General features: G+C 35.0%; 1 pseudogene; it reads left to right on the top strand.

Moving 5' to 3' along the window:
- The window catches only part of LOC103746838, an 81,937-nt pseudogene extending 59,009 nt beyond the window's left edge, over window positions 1-22,928 (top strand).
- Window positions 22,929-23,521: the final 593 nt, after the last annotated feature.

Raw genomic sequence — 23,521 nt, 5'->3', positions numbered from 1 at the left:
TTGACACTTGAGATTATTCATCACAGTTCTACCCCTTGCAACACAGTACACAACCACATCACTTTAAATTGTAACTTTCAAACTCTTCCCCACAAAGATTCTTGATAATCTCACAATGCAAATCTAACACAACTTCAAAAGTACCCAAGTGCTTAAAATGCCAAACTCCAAGTCTCATCTGACACTCAAGGCAGTCTGTTTACTGTGAGTTTATATAAAATCAAAAAACAAATGACATTCTTTCAATTTAAAGTGGTACTGAATAAGCATTCTTATTCTGAAATTTAAGAAATGCGTCATATACAATTAACCAAAGCAAGATAAAAATCCATGGCAAATACCAAATCATACATTTCCATGTCCAGCATCTTGGATCATGATGAAACTAGCTGGGCTCCAAAGGGATTAGCTCGCCTCACCCTTGTAGCTCTGCCAGTTGCTACACACACACACACACACATACACACAGACACACAAACACACACACACACACACTTTTTGTCTCATCCAGGATCCACTCTGTGTCTATAAAGTTCTTTAGCAGAGATTCTCTGATTCTGACATCACTGATATCTTGCATTGTCTCTTACATCTTAGGTTTCACCTTCACAGTTTCTCATAATGACCCATCGAGGTCTCCTTGTAGGGACTCTGTCCTTACCACACAATTGCTTTCTGAACACAGAGCAGGATTTTATCACCTCCTCTTCTTATCTTCCATATTATATTCCTGAAAACTAGTGTCATACAAATGATAGTATGATAGGTTGTGAGCTGTGTCAGCTTCTGTGTGCTGACACTTGGGAAACATTTTCCTTGGGACCCCATCAGTTAGGCATTCTTCTTTCAAGTAAATTTGAACCTTCCTAAGATGAAACCTCCCACAGGTAGCATTTTTATTGTCTCATTGTAGAGAATGAGATTTGTTAGGACAAACTTTCTAACCAAAGCAACTTAAAGAAAGAAGAATTTATTTGGTTCCCATCTGGAAATTTCAGTTCATCATGGCAGGGAGGTAGTGACAGCCAGGCTGTGAGGAATCTGGTCTCATTTCACCCACAGGGATAAGAGACATGAATACTGGTTCTCTAGTTCTTATCTGTCCCATTGTTTACTCAGCACAGGACAGTAGTACATGGAATGTTGTTGCTCACACTCAATGTGGATGTTCCCTCCTCAGCTAAACGTCTGGAGAAACTTTTTCACACACTGTCACATGTTTTCTGTTGATTATCATGATGAAATATCAAACAGATAGAAATGATAAAAATCGAAGACAGTCATAGAGTTGGCAAAACCAGTGCTTGTGGAAGAAATGGTGAATGGTACAGCTCATATGTAAGGTATCAATAAATAACACATTTGCAACAACTGGATATTATCTAAAATGTCTCATATTCTTAAGAATTCACTCAGGAGCTAGAAACATGGAAAATAAAAATAAATAAGAACACAGTATATGTGTTACTCTGAGTAAAGGGAGCGAACAAAAGTAGACTATAAAAACATTGTGGGACTGGAGAGATTGATCAGTGGTTAAGAGCAGTTAAGGATGACTGTTCTTACAGAGGACCAGATTTCAATTCCCAGCATACACATAGTGGCTAAAAACCATCCTAATTCTAGTTCAAGGGGATCTGACACCCTTGCCTGACCTCAGAGGGCACTGCATGACATGGATGGACTTACACACATGCAGGCAATACACTCATACACATAAGATAAAAATAATAAAAAAATTAAAATTAAAATTAATTTTTTTTAATTATTGTGGAGCTGGAGAGATGACTCAGTGGTTAAAAGCACTGGCTGTTCCTGCAGAGAACCCAGGTTCAAACAACCATTCATGACTCCAGTTCTAGGGGATCTGGGACCCTCTCCTGTTCTCCATGGGCACTACATGACACAGGTGCCCTTACATGCATGCAGGCAATACACATAAAACAAAAATAATAAATAAAACACAAAACATTATTTTAATAGTTTTGTTAAAATGAACCTGAAACTATGAATTATAATTTCAAGGGCTTGAGAGATGGTTCAGCAGTTAAAAGCATTGACCATTCTTGTAGAAGACCCAAGCACAGCTCCCAGCACCAACATGGTGGCTACAAACTGCCTGTGACTCCAATTCCAGGAAATCTTATGCCCTCTGCTGTCCTCCATGGACATTGCATGACATGAGGGCCTGTAACATACATGCAAGCAATACACTCATATACATAAAATAAAAATAAAAATAAAAAAGCAAAAGGAAAAATTTCAAAAGGAATTATAATTCCAGAAAAGGAAACGAGGAAAGAGTGCTACTATGTGAGTAGGTTCGACATGTTTTTGGCTGTTTACTTTGTTGTTTATCTAGAAAAGAGAACAGTAAATGAAATGTCATGATACAGGGACATCAAGGAAAAAGGGAGGAGAAGATCCATTTCTTCTAGTATTCTTAGCAATGTTTAAGTTCTATTAGAAAAGAGGACACTGCTCAAATTAGGCTTTGCTATCCTCTTTCATTCTTCCCATTTTTCTGTCTTCTTATCTGCATGGAATTGCAAATGCTTCTTGCACATATATTTATACACATACACCAAAAAGAGCCAATGTCTTCACCCATATAATCTGTTCTACAAACAACTTTATATCTTGCCATCTTATTTCAAATTAACAAGTATTTTAAGTTCTCATATTAACAATGTTATCTTTGCTCCTGTTTTCACTATGTCAGTAGTAAGTTAGGTTTACCCAATTACAGATTTTATATTTACAATGTATCTGGTTAGTATCTGTGTGTGTGTGTATGTGTGTGTGTGTGTGTGCCTGTGCCTGTGCATGTGTGTGTATGTGTTACTAGGGATAACCCATGGCATTTTAACTGATCGATCACTCAGCTACAGCTTCAGCTACTTTCCTCCACTTATTTAATAGATACTAGATGCATATTTATTTATTACTATATATGTTGAGTTAGTTGTTACTACACTTTTGCTTCTTCTCTCTCTCTTTCTCTCTCTCTCCCCCTCTGTGTATGTGTGTGTGTGTGTGTGTGTCTGTGTCTGTGTTTGTGTTTGTGTGTGCTTGATAGACTTTTACCCTACAGTGCAGGCTAATTTATAGTCCACCATCCTCACTCTGTCTCCCTAGCACTAGGTATGTGCCACCATACCTAGGCATTTGGTTTTCTTATTATGCTCTTGTTTTCTCCTAATATTAAGGTGTATTTTCATTGAACATATATAAATCTGCCCAGGAAATAATTGAGTGTCATATTCCATAGGCTCTGTATAGAGTCTGGATGTCACCATTGTGCATTCCCATTTACATTTTACTGCTTTGACCTCCTAAGATACATTCCATATTTAAAACTGAAAATAAACTATTTATTTCAAAGTTTTCAAAAACCTTTGCTTCCTAATTTTTTCTTTGAGTTTTTTTTTCTCTGTGTCTGTAAGTGCACCATGTGTGTGCAATAGCCATGGAAACCAGAAAAAAGTATCATAGCAACTGGAACTGGAGCTGTTGCTGACTGTTAGCTATAATTTGAGGGCTAGAAGCCAAACCTGGATACACTGAAAAGATATTGTTAACCACTGAGCCAGCTCCCCAGCCCAATGCTTCCTAAATGTTTAAGCTATGTAATTATCATGTAAAATCTCCCATGTATTTCACTTAAAATATCTCTCATTTTGTATTTACCTTATAAATAATTATTTACATGTGAATTCTTCAAACCACCTTTTCTGTACAGCAAAAGAAATAACCAATGGAATATAGAAGAATCCAAAGGAGGAGAAAATCTTCACCAGCTACATACTCATAGAGTATTACCATCCACTATAGACAAAGAACTGAAAAACAAAGAATCAGGAAAAAGGACCTATTTTAAAATGGGCCGTGGATCTTAACAGAGCACTCCCAAAGAAGAAATAGCCATGACTAAGACACACTTTAAAAAGTGCCCAACGTCCATAATAATTAGGGAACTGCAAATCAAAACTACTTTCAGATTTCATATTACCCCAGTCAAAATGGCTAAGATTAGAGAATAACCGACACCAAATCCTGGCGCGGATGCAGGAAAAGGGGACCCCCTCATCCACCATTGGTGGAATTATAGAAATTCGATAAAGAAAAATCTATCTCTTTGCATTTTGCTTATAATTGATTATTTGAATGTCAGTTCTTCAGAACACTCTTTTGCTGTCTACATTACAAAGTTAAAAAAATTTAATTTCTCTAAAATATGTCGTTCATTTATTCACCTTTAATGCTTTTATTAAAATTGTATTTATTGATAGTTTTTCTTTGAATAAAAAGTGTCTTTGAATATATTGATTTAGGTGTGATACTACATGACATTTTAGGAAAATCAAAAGACACTCTGGGAAAAGAAATAAACTTGCCAAAGAAGAATTGAATTAGAAAATATATTCTAACATGCCAAAACATTCATAGTCCTTGTTCCATAGAAAGCTAGCAGATTTAATTTGAAATTATAGTAGCCTATCCTCAAAATTTCAATGTAACCCCATGCATTTAGCTCAATATCTATGTGTCCAATCTGAAAGACCCACATACTTTTGTCCATGATTTTTTTCTTAGAATTTAGTAATTGAATTTCTGATGATTTCATACAATGAATGTTGGTCATTTTTAGACTTGCTTACTTATCCTCAGACCTCCCATAGCCTCTCTCATGCATCCTGTCATATATATTAAGGCTTGTGGAGCCATGTTTGTACCCCTCAATGTCCTTTAGTGCAAGTCCAACCACTAGAGCCTCATCAACCTACTTTGATTCACTTCCTTACAGTGGTTGCATCAGTTTGCAATTTCACCAGCAGTGAAGGAGAGGTCCATTTTCCCATATCCACTTCAGCATTTGCTGTCATTTGTTCTCTTGATCTGAGCCATAGTGATAGGGGTAAGAAGAAATTTTAAAGTGCTTCTGACTTATATTTCTCTAATTACTAATGATATTGAGCACTTTTTAGTGTGTTTCCTAGTCACTTTTATTTCTTCTTTTCAGAACACTCTATTTAGATCTGCAGATGTCATTATTAAATGTCATTATTTAATTGGACATTTCTTTGCTTGATTCTTTGTTTATTGAGTTTTATATATTTTTAGGTATTAACTCCTGACAGATGTATAGCTGATCAAGATTTTCTCCCACTCTGTGAGCTTACTCTTCACTCAATAGTTTTTTCCTGTACAGAAGATTTTTTAATTTAATGAGGTCCCTGTTTTCAATTGTTAACCTTAATTCTTAAGGAACTGATGTCTAATACAGAAAGTCCATTCCTGCATCTATATCTTGCAGGGCATTTCCTATGTTTTCTTCTAATAATTTCAATGTTTGAATTTGCACATTAAGGTCTTACATCCATTTGGAGTTGACTATATTGCAAGGTGATAGGTATACATTTAATTTTATTCTTCTACATGTGGAGATCCAGTTTGCCAGCATCATTTGTTGAAAATGCTATTTCCTCCACTGTGTATTTTTGGCAACTTTCTGAAATATCAGGTGCCTGAAATTATGTGCACTCATGTTTGAATTTTTTTTTGTTTTTGTTTTTTTTTTTTACTTATCATTTTGACCTTTTTGAGCCACAGCTTGTCTGGAACTCGTTATGTAGACCAGGATGGTCTCCATCTCACAGAGATATGCCTATGTCTGCCTCCCAATTGCTGAGCTTAAAAAGCGTGGCCACGATACCTGGTGAGTCTTTTGCTTGTTCCATTCATATATATTTGTTTTTGTGCCAGGACAATGCTGATTTATGGAAACAGCATTTGGGGAAATAACGGTATCTTTATACTCTTAAATCTCAGGCTCATGAATATCTGAAGCCTATTTTTAAATGACTTACCATTGTATACCTTCTCATTTCCTTTCCCATTTGATTGCCTGCCAAGTGACCTCTCTCCAACCAGAAATTTTGAAGGAAAGCCAAAATAAATAAGAGAAATAAAAGCAGGAATGTAAAGGTAAATAAAAATAAACAAACCTAAGGAAAAAAAATAGTTCCTACCTTAAAAATTACTTCATATATTAATGCATTAAGCATAATTAGTACACCTCTTTAAAGTAGCCAACAAATTAATTTGACAATAGGTTACTCTTAGCGAACATTAAATATAATTATTCATTCAAAACTAAACTTAGATTCTATTTCTATCCCTATTTTAAACTTGTGTATTAATGCAGTTTTCTTTACTCTTGTCCATTGGTCTTATCAGCAATTAACTTTCCCATGACTTAATTTTTTTCTGCCTTCCCAGAATTAGAAATTTATAAATATCAATATTTTATTTTTGTGTCTGTATCTGAATCTTGTGTTACTAATATTCCCCAATATGCTCAATTTATTCCTTAAGGATATCTACTTGGTTATATAGCCCAGATGATAGACCACTATGCTCGGTAGAATGGATATGTTCCAAAACCTTCTCTTTACTGGATGCCTCTCGAGTGCTGGGACTAAAAGTGTGCACCACCACACCTGATGATGTGAGGAACTGCTGAGTAATATGGGAGGACCTAACCCATTGTGAATTGTGCCATCCCTGAACAAGTGGTCCTGGGTTATACAAGAAAGAAGGCTGAGCCCAGTTCATTTAAAGAAGCAAAAACCCTTTGGACTCCTTAGCTGGAAAATTAGAGAAGAATAAATACAGATTTCATTCTCAACTGACAATTTTATAAATAAAAACTTTCAATATGTGTTATTATTTAAATATGCATCATTTTACCAGAATCAAGCATAACAACAGCAAACCAGGTAAAAGAAATTACAACATCTGTTAGGAAAATGTCATAAATAATAAAAACATAATATTATAAAATTATATTCTTCTATCAAAGTCAAATATGCTTTTAAGTTATTTGCACTTTGCAGGTATGTTTCATTTACCTTATGCAAAATGTTCTGTAAGTGCTAGGAGGAAAAAAAGAAGGATATTGCAATGCAGGAGACAGAATTCAGGCACATCAGTGTAGTGACCAATATTTAAAGAGTATTGCCAGGTGGAAACATCTATTTGGACAAAAGATATCCTTGCTTTAGGTAGTTCCATAGAAGGTATATATAAATCATTGCAAAATTTTAAGCATATTAATATTAAGTATGAATGGCAAAGGAATGCTAGTGCAAACATAAGTGTTTCTACTTAGTGAACAATTTGATATGTTGACTATCATGATAACCTGTTAAAAATTGCTGGTTTATTGTGTGTCCTCAGCTATCATTACATTAACTTCATCATGGACTACCCCAACAACTCATAATTTCTGAAACAATTCAATAGTATTATATTATTCTTTCCAGCTTTAGTAAATTGCACAAACTGCTTTCTCTCTGTCCTATATAGGCACTCCTTCAGGTTTTTGCCTGTTTTTCTAAATTAGAGATTTTATTTCAAATGTCTTATCTTCATTACATTCTTGTTTGAAAATTCTGCTTTAATATATCACTACAAAAATCTGTTTCAACACCAGATTATTGTATATAATCTTTACTTCACAAGCATTACCATTGTAGTCTGGAAAGATGGCTTAACTGTTAAGAGCACTGGCTGGTCTTGCAGAAGACCCAGGTTTAATTCTCAGCACACATATGGCAACTAACAATGGTTCATAACTCCAGTTCCAGGGGATCTGATGCCCCCTTCTGAACTCTGAGGGCATTGCACCAAATGGGTGCACCTACCCACGTGCAGGCAATACACTCATATACATAAAATACAAATAATAAATTTAAAAAGTTAAATATCATTGTGATTGTTATTGTGTGAAAAAAATTAACCACTAAAATTGTGTATATGTGTATGGAATCTATATGACTAGGAAGGTTTTGGAGTTTTCAAAAATTCATAGAGACACCTAATGATGACTTAGTCCTTTTTGTTATTTCCAAGAATGCTTCATTCTCAGATAGTAGCATTAAGGCTCAGGAAGCATGGAAATGGGGACAGAAAGAATGTGAGAGCCTGAAGGACAAGACACTTGTTGATACTTAGTACATTCTAGGCATGATAGGGAAGCTACAATAATGATATCTCCACAGTATGGTAGTCTTAAAGGCAAAATTTCCTTGTAGAGAATAAACTGTTTTTAAATATATTCTTCATATTCTGATAAGTCAGGTTATTTCCTGGAATTTGATAATGAATGCCATTATTTTTAGTCCTTCTATAGTTATGCAGTTTTGTAATTTCTTGAAAAGGCAATCATGAATTATTTCTTCACTTAAAAAAGCAATTTATAAACCCATATGAAATATTGCATTTAATTTGTTAATTAAGAATGAAAAGATCAACATTGTAAATAGTTTTCAAGAACATCTGAACATATGGTATTAAAACAACAGAAAAAAAGTTTATAAAGGATTATTGAACAAGATTTTTAGATTAGATACAAGTCTTGTTATTCATATAAACAAAATGCAGCAGGGCAATTGACATTGAGATTAATTTTTCAAGTAAGAAATTTAAAGATTAATTTATAATAATTGTGTTTCAAGTTAAGTAATTAGCAACAGAGTCAAACAGGTAGATTTCCAGAAACAACAAGGAAAATATAAGAGTTCATTATAAAACCTTCACATCAGCCAGTTATAGTCCTGTATTTTGGTTTAGTCTTCCATTATCTTTTATAACAATATGTTGGTTCTATATAAACATGTAATTTCCACTCTCATTAATATATCTTTAATACAATTGTACTTGCAACTTTAGTTCAGTTTGGAGATGTAACACATGTCCAAAATACTGGCATTCATGTAGTTTGTTTATATTCTACCTTTATTTAAAATAATAAGTATTTAACTGTGATAGCTTCAAGTCATAATAGTATACTGTATGATAATATGTTATTATTATAAGACATTTATAATGTCAGAAGTATATTAATAATTCTATATGTGACAAGAATAATTCTGAACATGTCACTGTGCTTTAATTAAATGTAAATCATGAACTATAATATCTAAGTTTCTCTGAATTTCTATTTTGTTACAATTTATCATTTAAAAGTAAATTTATGATTTTATAACTATTTTGAATAAAATGAAAAAAAGAAATACCTAAATATTTTTTAAAGTACAGTTTCAAATTATGACTTTTGAAAAATTAGGTACAATCATTTTAAAAAATTCTTCTCAAGTGGAAAACTTTAAAAATTTGGTATTAAACACAAACTATATAATTATAATTTCCTTAGATAAAAGTTTTAATTTTAAAATGACTTAATAGTAATTGGCACACTGAAGTACATTTTCTATTTTTTTCCAGAAAGGTTAATTTTGTTCACTTTTTTTTTTTCAGATCTGACTTCATCCTCATTTAGGTGTGTTCCTGTATACTAATTAGGTGCCCTGAGGTCTCTATTAGATTTTGAGTACATCTCCAGAGCTGACAGATGAATTAGCAAGTAGGATTACATTTTACATATAAAGGACTGTAACCTACTTTTTAAAACTTAATGATTCTGAGATTAGTGCTGACAGACCACTTTTATATAACTTGTACAAGTGTCATAAGCTGAATAAGCCCTTATTTGGTTTCAATTGAAAAGTTAAAATAAACCCATAATGTACATTTTTTGTTACAAAGACAGTGTGAATATGTGCTAATTGTGTATATTTTTCCTGTCTATTAGTACATCTGAGATTAAATATTACATGATACATTAGCAATATAGTAAATAGAGATACTTTGAAGGTGGTATTTTCAGAAGCAACATTATCAAGTGAAACATTTTGCTGAATGGAATCAGGAGCACATGAATTTTGGTCTGTCTTACAATGCTGCAATCTAAACTCTGAAGTATATTTCATATCTGAATCATGATATAACTCGCAACTGGTTTTACCGCTCATCCCCAGCATGGGTTTATATGACCTACAGTCAAATGGGAAAGTGGAAGTGGGGCTACACAGAGAAAATAAAATAAAATAAAATAAAATAAAATAAAATAAAATAAAATAAAATTCTTAATGTTTCATTGACACCCTTACATTTTAAAATGTATATTGAGTAATTTGATAGTCATAAATTTATTAACTAAGAAGACTGAAAACTTTCTGAACAGAAAATTGTGTTTGTATTTATCTTAAATATATATAAATCTGAGGCTGGAGAGATAGCTCAGTGGTTAAGAGCACCCACCAACTGTTCTTGCAGAGGACCCAGGTTTGAGTCCCAGCACCCACATGGCAGCTATGAACCATCCTTAACTCCAGTTCCAGGGGAATCTGAATCCCTTTTCTGACCTCCATGGCATTCCACAACATGGGTGCACTCACATACATGCAGGCAATACACTCATATATATAAAATAAAAATAATAAAGAAAATAATAAAAAAGAAATATACAAATCTATTTCATGAATAAATATAACCGAAAGGCTGCATTAGAGAGCAAGGTAGAATAATAATCAGTTGAAAATAAACTGTGTGAAGGGGCTGCAGAGATGGCTCAGCAGTTAAGAGCACTGACTGATCTTGCAGAAGACCAACGTTCAAATTCCAGTGCTCACATGGCAGCTAACAACTGTCTGTAGCTCTGATTCCAATGAATTTGATGCTCTCTTCTCACTTCTGCAGGCACTAGATGACACAGGTGCACTTAACATATATGGAGTCATAACATTCATACATATAAAAATAAAAATAAATAATTTTTTGAAAAGAAAATAAACGGTGTAACACTATATTAGGATTAGAGACACCACGGTGAACTCATGTTTATATATACATACATAGAGAAAATAGATTCTGTAATCTGTATACTTCTCTGGTCTTCTGAGAGGGCCTACAACCAGTGACATACCAGGAACAGAAATTGTATCCTTTGTTAAGGATGTTGTTTTTTAAATAATATTGCTTATTTACAATTTATTTAAAAATATCATTCTGGGATGGAGAGATGGCTTAGGACCAAGGTTCGGTTCCCATTACCCACTTGATAACCAGCAACCATCTGAAACATGATTTCTAGGAGATCTGATGTCCTCTTCTGGCCTCTAAGGGCATAGAACACATATGGTGCCCCTACATACACCATACACACAGGTGAAACATTCATACATGTAAAATAAAAATAAAAATTTTAAGGGGCTGGAGAGATGGCTCAACAGTTAAGAGCACTGACTGCTCTTGCAGAGGAACCAGGTTCGATTCCCAGCAACCACATGGCGGCTCCAATACGTCTTTAACTCCAGTTAAGGGGGAATCCGAAGCCCTCTTCTGACCTCCGTGGCATTGCACGACACAGGTGCACTCACATACATGCAGGAAATACACTCATATACATAAAATAAATAAAAATATTTTTAAAAATTTAAAATAAATGTTTTAATTAAAATAAATATTCTGTGGTATAATACCATCATTTAATCTTCAAGGATCCCCCAAGAAATTGCTTTAACTTAATATACCTTGACCCAGAAAAAATACAATAAGCCTTGGAACATATTACGAGACTATGAATTAAGTTATGTGGTCAAGGAGAAACTAAAGCAAAAAACCAAAAGCAAATAAACAAAAAGACAATAAAAACACAACAAACAAAAGATAAAGTCAAACTTCAAGAAAAATTTTAGAAACAAAATTAATTTTCACATATACACTTCCCTCGGATTCCATTGGAGTTTATTCTGTACTTGCTGTCTAGATTTCATGAAAGTGAAAGGAAATATGTCTACCACAGAGAAAACTTATTTTAGATTTACCCAGGTCTGCTAGTCTCTGAACTGATGAAACAATGTAATTTCTCTTACACACTTTCACAAATACTATTTCTCTATTTAATCACTGGAGAAAGATCAAAGTCTTGAATTACTTTTCCGTGGACACTTGTAATGATTAATCTTGTCAATTTGACTGGATCTGGAATCAACTGGACACATGTATGAGGGACTTTCTTGATTAGGGCTTTTGCAGTGCACACCTGGAGGTGTGCAGCATCTTCTGGGGGCAGAATAGTAAAAAGAGGTATCAGTCAGAAATTTTGTTTTTTGCATTATTTACTTTGTGTCTCGCTGATGAATTATCGATCCTATTTCTACAGTTGTGGATACATTCTTTCATTAATATAAGAACTCAATTTTATTCAGATTCAGGCCTTCAGTGGCAGGTTGAGATGCTAAAGTATCCAGTCATGTGGTCTGAGTTCTCAGATACTCCATTATGAAGTTAGCCATTGTTGGTCTATCTAGACGATGGTATGTAAGTCTTTTTAATAAATATTTATTAATATATATTTGATCTATCAGTTCTCTTCCTCTAGGGGACTCTATAACCACGTATGAATAAGCTAATATTCATTCAATAGGGCATTAATAAGAGAAAAAAGAAACGATGGTATCCAAGTCCAACTTATATACCAGTGACATTTCAGTTTTACAGTATCCAGGGTCCAGTTACAGATAAGACCATTGATGTCTTTTCTCCTACATAGCATTTTACAGCTCTATGAATAGTAGTGATCAGACAGGAAATTTCCCAGTCAGGTGGAGATTTCACTAAGTCCTGCAACTGAAGTGTTTGATGTCTTCCAGTGTTTGGATTTTACTAACCAAGAATTAGGGCAATGGCCTTCTGTGTGCCTGTGGAGACTACAGGACCAATATCTGTGCTTAGCACTGAGATTTTCTTTTAATAACCTATGTCTTCTGGGAACAACATTGTTCACCTGTGTGAGGTACCTCTGCTTAAATATTTTTATTGAAATATGTTGAAATAGTTTACAAACTAATGAGTTCTCATTACTGCCTCATACATCCTTAGTTTTGGTTAACCCATCCCTACTCTTCCATACCCCCTGCCCTGCCCCTATACCAGGTTAAATCTTTAGGAGCAGTGTCTACCCATTCTTTCCTGTCACGTTTGTTCTGCTATGCCCTCATATAGATTTAAAAAATATTTTATTTTTATTTTATGTGTATGAGTATATTATCTGCATATGTGTAAGTGCACCCACGTCATGCAATGCCCCTGGAACTGGAGTTACAGACAGTGGTTAGCTAACATGTGGGTGCTGGGAATTGAACCTGGATCCTATGCAAGAGCAGTCAGTGCTCTAACCATTGAGACATCTCTCCAGCCCCCCTCATATAGTTTGAAATGCAAGATCATATATTTCGATATTACTTTTTCATGTACACATCAGTTTGGTTAAGCCTTCCTCCTTCCCCTTCTTTCCCCATCACTTTTACTCTACTACCTGTTTGAAAGTCTCTGCCCCCATTATTCCCTCTGCTCTAATTTCATTTTATTTATATTTACTATTACCCTCCCCCGGTGCATCTCCAACCTGGATGATCTGTTTCCATGTTCCTGATTTCCACATGTACTCCAGATAGGACACACAAAACAGAAGATTTGAAATTAGGATTATCATATGAAAGCGATTATGTGGCAGTTATAATTTGGAGACTGTGTAACCTCACTCGGAATACTTTCTTCCCCTACCCGTTTACCTGAAATTTTCATGATTTCATTTTACTTTAAAACTGAGTGATATTCCATTGTGTGTATGTACCACATTTTTATCTTTCATTCACTGACTGATGGATATATAGGTTGATTGCATTTCTTGGCTAATTTGAATTCAGTAGCAATGAACGTTAATATGCAAGTATCTCTGCAGTGGACATATAATCCTCTGGGTATTTCCCTAGGAGTTGTATCACTGGGTCATATGCTTCTTCTATTTCTAAGTTTGTTTGGTATTAAGAAATCTCCAGTCTGATTTCCAAAGTGTCACTCTTTTACACTCCCAGCAACAGAATATGAGTGGTCTCCCTCCCCATATCCACACTAGCACTTCTTTTCATTTGCTATTCCTCATCGGAAGACCTTTGCAGCTGTTTAGGAATGCAGCCATGAAAACAATAGAAAAAGCTATGAATATAGATAAGAAAGGAATTCAAAAGACAGTGAATAAATAGCGAGATGAGCACATTTTAATTTTGGTATTAGTTGTGAAGAAAATGTTAAAAAATTTAAAATTCTCCAAAGTTATAGCCTATGAAGCTTGGGAAAATTGAATAAGTTCATGACCAAGCATCTGAAACCCTTGTAATATATTTATAATAAAAGAAGTTGAGAGATGCAGTTTCTAAATGAGAATTTTTAACAGAAAGAACACTTTATTTATGACTAGGGGTAGCAAATTTTGTTTTGTTTTTAATGTATGAAAATATATCACATGAAGAAATAATCTGTAATGCATAGGAACACAAACTGGAGAAAACAGAACATTTTTGTAGGGTACAATGGATTCAGGAGAAGATGGGAGGGCCAAAGCAGCATGAGAAAATGTCAGCCTTCTTCTTCTGATCCAGTTTCTCTGCTTGTCTCAAAGTCCAGAAACTTCAACACAACCAGTAAAAACCAAACTTATATACAGATAATATTGCCTCTTCTCCCCCAAACAGCTCATAGATGTGAAAAACAGGAAATAACTGCACTTTCCTAGAGTTAGGCAGTTTGTAGCCTCATGATTTTCCATACTGGTATTTATCCATAGAACTAAGCACTTCAAAATCCACCCAACAGTTTTATTTTTTTAAAGTGAATTATTTAAGATAAAGGAAATAAGTAAATCAGCTTTATGCAATTACATAGTTTTTAATGTTTATTTAAATTTTAACCTGTGTTAGTCTTACTCTTTGTGGTAAATTATACAGTTTAAAAAAAATGTAACTTAGATAAGAAGCCACAAAATCATGTATACACATACGTCCCTTATAAAGACATGTGAGGGTCGTTCTCATCTTAATGAATACCGGTTGTCTTGAGCTGTGTATTTTTTTTTTTCTGTCTTTTTGAGACATGGTCTCCCTGTAGCCCCAGCTGGCCTGGAACTCACTTTGTAGACTAGGCTGGCCTTGAACTCCCAGAGATCTGCCTGCCTCTGCCTCCCAAGTGCTGGAATTGAAGGTGTGCATCACCACGCCTGACTTGTATATTCTTTTTTCCCCAAACATCTCTTTCTTTCTAAGTGCCTGTGGATGACTCTAAAGCATGTACTCTGTCTTGTGTTGAAAAACACACTAACTCAGTTACACTTTGGTGCTCTTGAATTTCTTTTCGATTGAGTGAAGATCCCTAAGGATAAAGACAATGCTTTCAGGAGGCCAATGGCAGTGTTGCAATGCATTACTCCCTGATGGTGACACATGTATTCATAATTTAACATTCAGATTGGAAAACCTATAATAAGTGTTAAGAAAATTAAGGAGGATAATGTATGCCAAACTAATGGTTTTCTATTTAATAGTGAAAAAAACATAAGAAGAATTGTTCCATATGTGTTGAACTGCAATCAATATTGCATATTAGATTATACAGTTTAACTCAGGAAAATGTACATAAGGCTGTTGGAAATAAAGGACAGATTTATGGTTTGGAACATAATGAAACAGGTGGTAGAGAGTACTAATACACTCCTCAACTCTCACCAGAGAAGCTTCCTCATGCAACAGAGTGTAATGCACACAGAAGGCCACAATTGGCCAAGGTTTAGAGAAGAGACTACAGAGTGTGTGTCCCTGGATAAGACCTCCTATATTAAACTTTACCAACCCATGGCTCAGAGATCATTGAGGAAGGAGGTTCAGAAAAATTTTAAGAGGCAGGTTTGGTGCATGAACATAAGAAACAGAGCTTTCAGGCCTCAAGAAAATTGCTCAAATGAACTTGTAACAATGGTGACAGCATGCACAAGACCCATGCTGACTCAATCAGACATAAACAGCATAGAACTGGGGAAATAGGCAGTAGGTCCCAACCTTAGCTGAGCAACTATTGGCAATGGATTATTGCTACTGATCTTCTCTACGGAAGTGACTAGATCGGTTGACTAAACTCTAGTGGAGGAACTTGAACAGGGGGACTTCTGGGCACAAATACTTGAACTGATAGGCCTTAACATATATGAAAAAATGCATGAAATATGTTGTGAGGAGGCTATTGGAGGGTGTTATGGGAGGGTGAAGATGGGGGAGGATAGGTCTAAATTTGATTTAGATCTATTATATGAACTGCACAAAAATCTCAATAAAAATATGCATTAAAAATAATAAATGATTCATGGTTTGAGAATAGAGTAAGCTGAATTGATAGGAATAAATCTATTTGAAACTCTCAAATAAGTAGACTCAGTCTAACATTTTTTCATAAATATATTTGTAGATATTTGGTAAACTATGATTTTTCTCTCAGATTTTCAAGTCAAACAAATGTGTAAATAGGAGGTGGGGAAAAAAACAGGATTCTTTCAGGGAATGGGTTTAAAGCACAGTAAGTATTTGTGTGGACACAGACAATGTGAAAGTTCTGCCTGAACTGAAAATACACTAAGTCAGAGTTAACTTCCAAGTAACATTTTCCTTGCCTTTTCTTTTTTTTTTTTTTCTGGAAGTATAAATATACAAAGAAGGTATGCAAAAGTACTGTGATCAGAAACACAATATGGAATTTTCAATGAGATTTCTCCTTGAAAAGGTAAATTTTCTCTACAGATTACATGCTTCTCCTTTTTTTTTTTCCCAAAGGGAATAAGAGGTAGTTTATTCTGGAGCTAAATATGAGTGATCATGGTCTGGGAACACAGATTCAGGTTACCCCAAATTCCATATTCCAACATGGTAACAGTCACATTATGGTTTAATAATAACAGAACAAAGAAAAGTAATAAATCAAGACACAAAAAAGAATGCGTTGGTGGATACATTCAGTAGGCAGGTCATAGCAAAGTGGGGGCTGAGGGGTGGGCTCCTACTATAGGTCTCAGATGCTATATGATGACATTCTCAGCTTTTTGATTGGTGAGACATGGTGGTCTGCCAAGTTAATACATTTTATTAGTCATAGGAATGTTAATTCAGAAACAGAGGTAGGCAACATGTGGCTATTTATGGGGTTAAAGATGTCCCCAGAAAATTTGTGAATAGGCTCTGGACCCGCAACATTTCAGACTCTCCACAGTCTCTCGAGTGTTAATCAGTTGGTCAGCCTTTCAGGAAATTCAGACCAAGATGCAACAGTTCTTTCTGGGAATGTTATTTCATGGATTATATTGTGACATCTGTAATGTGGAAAAAAAAAAAAAAAAGAGTGTTTCCTAGGGGACTCTATAGGCCAGATCATTTAGTTCTAACACAGTGTCCTTGAAGAAGTCTGTAGTTGCTCTCTGTTTCCCTTGCCCCTTGAGCTGTATTGGTCTTTAATGGCCATTATGTCCTTCACAAAACCAACCAACCAACCAAACAAGCAAAAGGAAAAAAAAATTAAAAATTGAACAAGAAAAAACTGAAAAGTAAAAGAGAAAAATATTTTATTTTATTGTGAAATGAACTGGAGGGCTTATGTACAGATTTTTCAATTTTGAATAAATACAAGTGAACTATATGAAGATTAACAAACTTGTTTTTACATAATATAACATAGAACTTGGTGTTTGTAAGCTACATTCATGCCTTTTCATTTACTCTAGCCATATCAGAGATTTTTTTATTTTCTCACTTTTTTTAAATTAAAAAAAATAATTTATTGAGAATTTCATACAGGGATATAAACATATAAGGTGTTTTGATCAAATCCATGTCCATTCTTTCCCTGCTAACTCCTCGTGTATCACTCCATTACTTTTTTCTGATAACTTCATGTACTCTTTCTTTTTCTTCTTTTTTTATGGGGCTTTTTGCTACTCTAACATTCCCCCCTCTGAAGAGGTAGCCCTAGAATCTTTTAAGGATTAGATAAGAACTCCCAAATTCTTTTGACATTTTTGGTCTTTGAAATGGAGTATGTTGCTAAGAGGCCCAAGGACATTTTGACTTTTAGCCAAGAAGCTAGCTACTTTTCTTTGGGGTCTTTTACACTAACTGCCTAGTCAATTCCTACCTTCTATTCTTTCTTTCTTTATTTTTTTGTCTTTTTGAGACAGGGTCTCCCTGTAGCCCCAGCTGTACTGGAACTCACTATGTAGACCAGGCTGGCCTCGAACTCACGGAAATCCACCTGCCGCTGCCTCCCAAGTGCTAGGATTAATGGAGTGTGGTGGCTTCTATCCTATTCTTATCACACTATCCCCTGAAGAGGTTACCCAGCTTGTGGATAGGGAATCAGGATGCAGACTGCTCTGGCTTCTTCCATGCTGAACAAGGACACAAGGTGAGGCAATTGGGGTACCCCTTAAGTGGGTCTATCTAAAACACTCCCAAATCATTATTTTTTAATGTGGAATTCCAACTGTCCTATGCACCACCATTTAATGAAATTGAGTTGAGAAACTTGAGAGGAATTACCAAATTTCCAGACTATACATCAATACAACAGACATGTAATTCAGAAGTTATTGTAATATTTAAGCAAAACTGTAATTTATTTTACTTGTAGTCAAATTAATTTTATTTTATACAGGAATCTACCACAGAGGTGAGACAACCACCATCAAATGACCATTTAGGAAGCAAAAATCTAGAAAATTCCTTAAAACAAGAAAAAAATCACAAAATACAAAGTGCTTTATTCTGCAATGGAAAAACGATTACACAAGTCTATATTTTTGTGATTATGTCAACAAATGATCAAGAATAATTTCTCGAGGAACAAATGCTTATCAGAGTGAAACTGGAAAAATAAAAAATGAGGTGATTATATTGGATTTTTTTTCAACTAATTGTCACAATTTGGGCATGATTTTTAAAAAACTGGATAAAAGTTTTTCCTGTCACCTTATAAATAGAAATATAGCAAGAATTAAAACTAAACAAAAGAATTTAAAATGCTGTCACTTAATAAGTATATTTGTATGAGGAGATAAGAAGATGATTAAAACTCTAAAATGCATAAGGTTTTTATAAAGGCTACAATCCGACAATATAATTTTGAGTTCTGTTAAATGAGTGATAAGTAACTCTCAAAAAATGTTGGTGACCTTAAATAAAAACACAAACCAAAATATCAGTGTGAGAGATGAAATGCAAATTGGAATTTCATGAAGTTCCTGTAACTCTAATTCCTGCTCAAATGTAACATGCATTCACATCTTAACAATGTTATCCCAACCTTTCAGGATTAGATAAAATTACGTTCATGTTCCTAAATACCTAAACTTTGGATCAATATTAATGTTGCCCCCTCTCCGTTATTTTATATTTCTTTAATTCAGGTGAAAAGAAATTTTTTTTTAATTTTAAAGATCAGATATTCTTTGATAAAAAGCACACCAATGATCCAAAAGATGAGATTTTACATCTCAAGAAATCTCCCAGGCTATAGCTACAGATTTCAAACCATTTCCATAGAAGATACTGTACAGATTTTACATGTATTCAGGAGAGGGTTGTACGTCAACCCCCTATTATAATAGAGAACCAAAGTAGAAGAGTGGAACAAAACAATTTTTTTCCTTGATGTGACTACTTGGAAGGAAATTAGAAATGAAGGTGGCAAACTACGTTTTAAATTTCTATAACCAAAGTTTTTTTTGTTTTTTTTTTTTTTAATGTACTGAGTCTTGGGTATCTCTCTAAAAGGCTACTTCCTAACTACTAACCAATCAAGTCCACTTGATAAATGAACTGCTATGCAGAATACAAAATCAGTACCCCAGCATGAAGGGCAGGCCTAGCCTAAGCCCTGTAAATAAAACCAAACTGTCATTTTTCTACAGGTACCACAACTGCCGCGCAGCCTTCAGGGCTCACCCTTACAGAAGTGCACATCAAACCAGTCAAGTCTAGCTGCTGTTTTGCAAGAAAATCCAGATTGTGTTAAACAGGTCCATTATGTCTGACTCTCAAGGTAAATCAAGAAACCAACCCTCATAAGCAGGAATCCACATGTGTCTAGATCCAAGCACTGGCATGGGATTTCAGTGAAAAAAAAAACTGTAAAATATTTAAAAACTAATCCAATAGATTATAGAAAGATTTCCAATGCAATTCCTCTAATTGAGCACCCCCTTTTAATATATTATGCAAATATTATCATTCAGCTAATTTCATGAGTACATAAAAATAAGCAGATTTTATGTGAGAAAGATAATTCTACCCCTTCTTTCCAAGAGAAAAAATAAACTCTGATTATCTGTTCTTACTTATACCACAAGCAGGCAAATATATTTGTCTGAGTGAAATGAAATTAGAAATGGATCATAGTGGCTACTGGGCATAGCTTCATAATAGTCAGGTAGAAAGGGGCTATGAAGAATGTTATGAACATAACTTTTACTTGGACTCAGCTTTCTTTAGTTACATCTTGTTCTTAGTCTTTAGTCTGCAAATATTTTGAAAGGTCTCATAAAAATAATTGTAAATAAATGCAATAAACTTCCCATATGAGGTGAAGAAAAATGAATATCAATGTCAAGCTGTGCTGTCTTATACTAATTTAACTTTAATAATTACATTATGAATAGACACAATAAATTTCTTACAAATTATATTTATCTTTGCAAAACATGTAATAATATATTTGTGTCTATCTGCTTTATAAAGAATTTGGAATGACTTTTTTAATATCACAGCATCTCTTTAATTTAGCATCATCCAAGTTCTCCGAAGTTCCTTTATTCACAGCCCTTTAAGCTAGGTTTGGTCTTTGCTATCAACAAATATTATGAATATATCAATTAAAATCATTTTGACACAATTTTGACAGACGAACAATGGTGCAGCAACTTTATATAATGACACACAGGGGCATCTCTCCGCGTGGGTACTCGAAGTCAGAACTGCTGGGCTTGCTTCAAATCCATCTCCTACGTCCCTGCTGATTCTATCACTACTTAGGTAGGTGCAAGTTTCTATTCCATGGCCATCCATCATGTTGCTATATTCAGTGTTGTATTCCCACTTCCAAGGATGTTGTGGTGATCCTCTGTGCAGGTTGATCCTGTGGTCAGAAGGTCCCTTCTATCTCCTTAGGAAATGTAGTTCTTCCAAGTTTTCAAACTGAGTGAGGTCAGCCCCCAGTGCCATGCAGGACTTCTGGCTGTGTGTCCAATTTCCTGTGTATTCAGGAAAATAAAAGCATTTACTACCAAATACAATCCAGTGTTTTGGGCAGCAGAAGAGATAGGGCTCTTGACATTTTCTGGCTTTCTCGCTGACAAAGCAACAGAATCCCAATGATGGCTACAAGGAAGACTGTGATCAGCAGACAGCAGCAGGAAAATTTGACGGGAGTCACAGGAGACACGAGTGCTACACATTTTCCCTGGAGGTTTCTATTGGTTTCTTCCTCCAGCAGGCCATCTGTGAAGGTGAGCTCTGCCTGTAACATGCACATGGAGGCCTCCTGAGCATCCATCTTTCTACTGATTGATACAAGCGTCTTGGCTGAGCTCAGGGAGAACTGTATAACTTAGGATTGCTGAGGAGGATATAAAAGTTCTAGTGTCACATGTGATGCGGATGGTTCCAAAATGAGCCCAGCTCAGCTAGAACTGATTCATTCTGGGATGACTTTTAAGTGAATATTTAAGTTTCGCCATCAAAAGAGAAGGAAATGCAAGTTTTTTACATAGACTTTGTTTCAATTATTAATTATTTAAATATTTTATTCAATTCAAAGCTTCCAACAAAGCAATGATAAATTCAAAATTCCATGGAGAAAATTCACCTAATTTTCTGAAAATAGAACATTTCATCAAGCTGCAAAATTTTGAGAAATGTATATGTGTGTGTGTGTGTGTGTGTGTGCGTATGTGTGTTGTGCATCTTAACAACAACAAAAACGGGCAGTTTTGATAGGGATACAGAACAAATGAGGCCCCAGAGAGTGCCACCTAGTTCACAGAATACATAAGAACTCTCAGCAGAACTCGGAGTCAATAGTTAAGCCCAGGTGGTGGTGGCTCCTGTGCTAATGTCCAAGCTGTCTGCGAATGCCCAAAAATTTTACTGATAAGGTTATTCTAGTTATACAGAATCCTGTGAGGATGGTTGTGAGGATTACCCCACTCTATCAGAATATGTCCAGATTTTCTGAATCATCTTACAGAGCAGCTTGGCAGTTTTGAAAGAGAAATTGAAGTTTCCAGAAATTTTAAATGAATGGGTTACAACAGATGACACTTTGCAAGAACTTGTGGAACTCATCTACAGCAGGCCAGGTCTATCCCAAATTTCTATTATATGGGAGCTCGCCTGTATAATTACCTGTCCCACCCTCTGACAATTAGCCCACAGAGTGGCAACTTCTGCCAATTGCTACTTCAAAGATGTCGGACCAAATATGAAATTAAAGATCAAGCTGCAAAAGGGGATGAAGCGATTCGCAAATGATTTCATGCATTTGTACTGTTTCAGGGTGAACTTTATCTTAACCTGGAGATCAAAGGAACAAATGGACAGGTTACAAAGGCAGATAGTCTTCAGGTTGGTCTTCGTGAATTGCTGAATGCTCTCTTCTCTAATCCTGTGGATGACACCTTAATTTGTGTAGTAAAATTACTAAAGTTGACAGGGTCAGTTTTAGAAGATACTTGCAAAGAAAAGGGAAATTATTCAGAGAATTGAAAATGTCCTAGATGGAAACTGCAGCAGAGATGTAAAGCAGATGCTCTTGAAGCTTGCAGAACTCCAATAGAGTCACTGGGGCAGAGTTCATGCAACTTCAACGTACAGAGAAGCTACACCTGAAAATGATCCGAACTACTTTATGAATGAACCAACGTTTTATACATCTGATGGTGTTCCTTTCACTGCAGCTGATCCAGATTAGCAAGAAAAATATCAAGAGTTACTTGAAAGAGAGGATTTTTTTTTTTCAGATTATGAAGAAAATGGAACAGATTTATCAGGAGTGGGTGATCTGTATTTGGATGATATTGATGATGAGATGGACCCAGAGATTGAAGAAGTTTATGAAAATTTTGTTTGGAATCAGAGTATAAGCTAAAACAGTAAAGTTGAATTTTAGTATATCAGTTTTTAAAAAGAGTTTAGGTAGTTGGGGATTTGACTCAGTGGTAGAGCACTTGCCTAGCAAGCACAAGGCCCTGGGTTCGGTCCTCAGCACTGAAAAAAAAAAAATAACAGTGTAGGTCTGGTGAATTAGCAGAACAGAGGAAAGCAAGAAAATGTGTCAAACTTATACCAAATTAAGGATGTTGAGTTATGTTACTAATGTGTGCAATTTAAATTTTGTTTAACACTATCTGCCAAAATAAACTGTATTCCCTAGAAAAAACAAACAAAAAACTTGAATAAGGAAACACAAAGGTATTTCTTTTTTCAATACATATATATAATATATATTACTGAATTTTTGTGCATTTTATACAACATATTTTAATCGTATTTTGACCCCCCTCCCTTACCTGCACAGTCCATAATCCCCCACTGGATTTCATGCATTCTGTCATATATGTTAAGGCCTACTCAGTTATTCCAAGATGTCCCTCTGTGTGAGTTCATCCACTGTAGTCTGGTCAGTCTATCGTGTGTCACTCCTCTAAAGACTAACTCTCCTTCACCCAGCCTTAAAAAGCTGCCAATAT

Source organism: Nannospalax galili, unplaced genomic scaffold (assembly GCF_000622305.1).
Source record: "Nannospalax galili isolate Female #2095 unplaced genomic scaffold, S.galili_v1.0 scaffold140, whole genome shotgun sequence".
In the NCBI taxonomy this organism is placed as follows: Eukaryota; Metazoa; Chordata; class Mammalia; order Rodentia; family Spalacidae; genus Nannospalax; species Nannospalax galili.
Note: the sequence above shows the minus strand (reverse complement) of the source record. Positions and strands in the feature narration are given on the sequence as shown.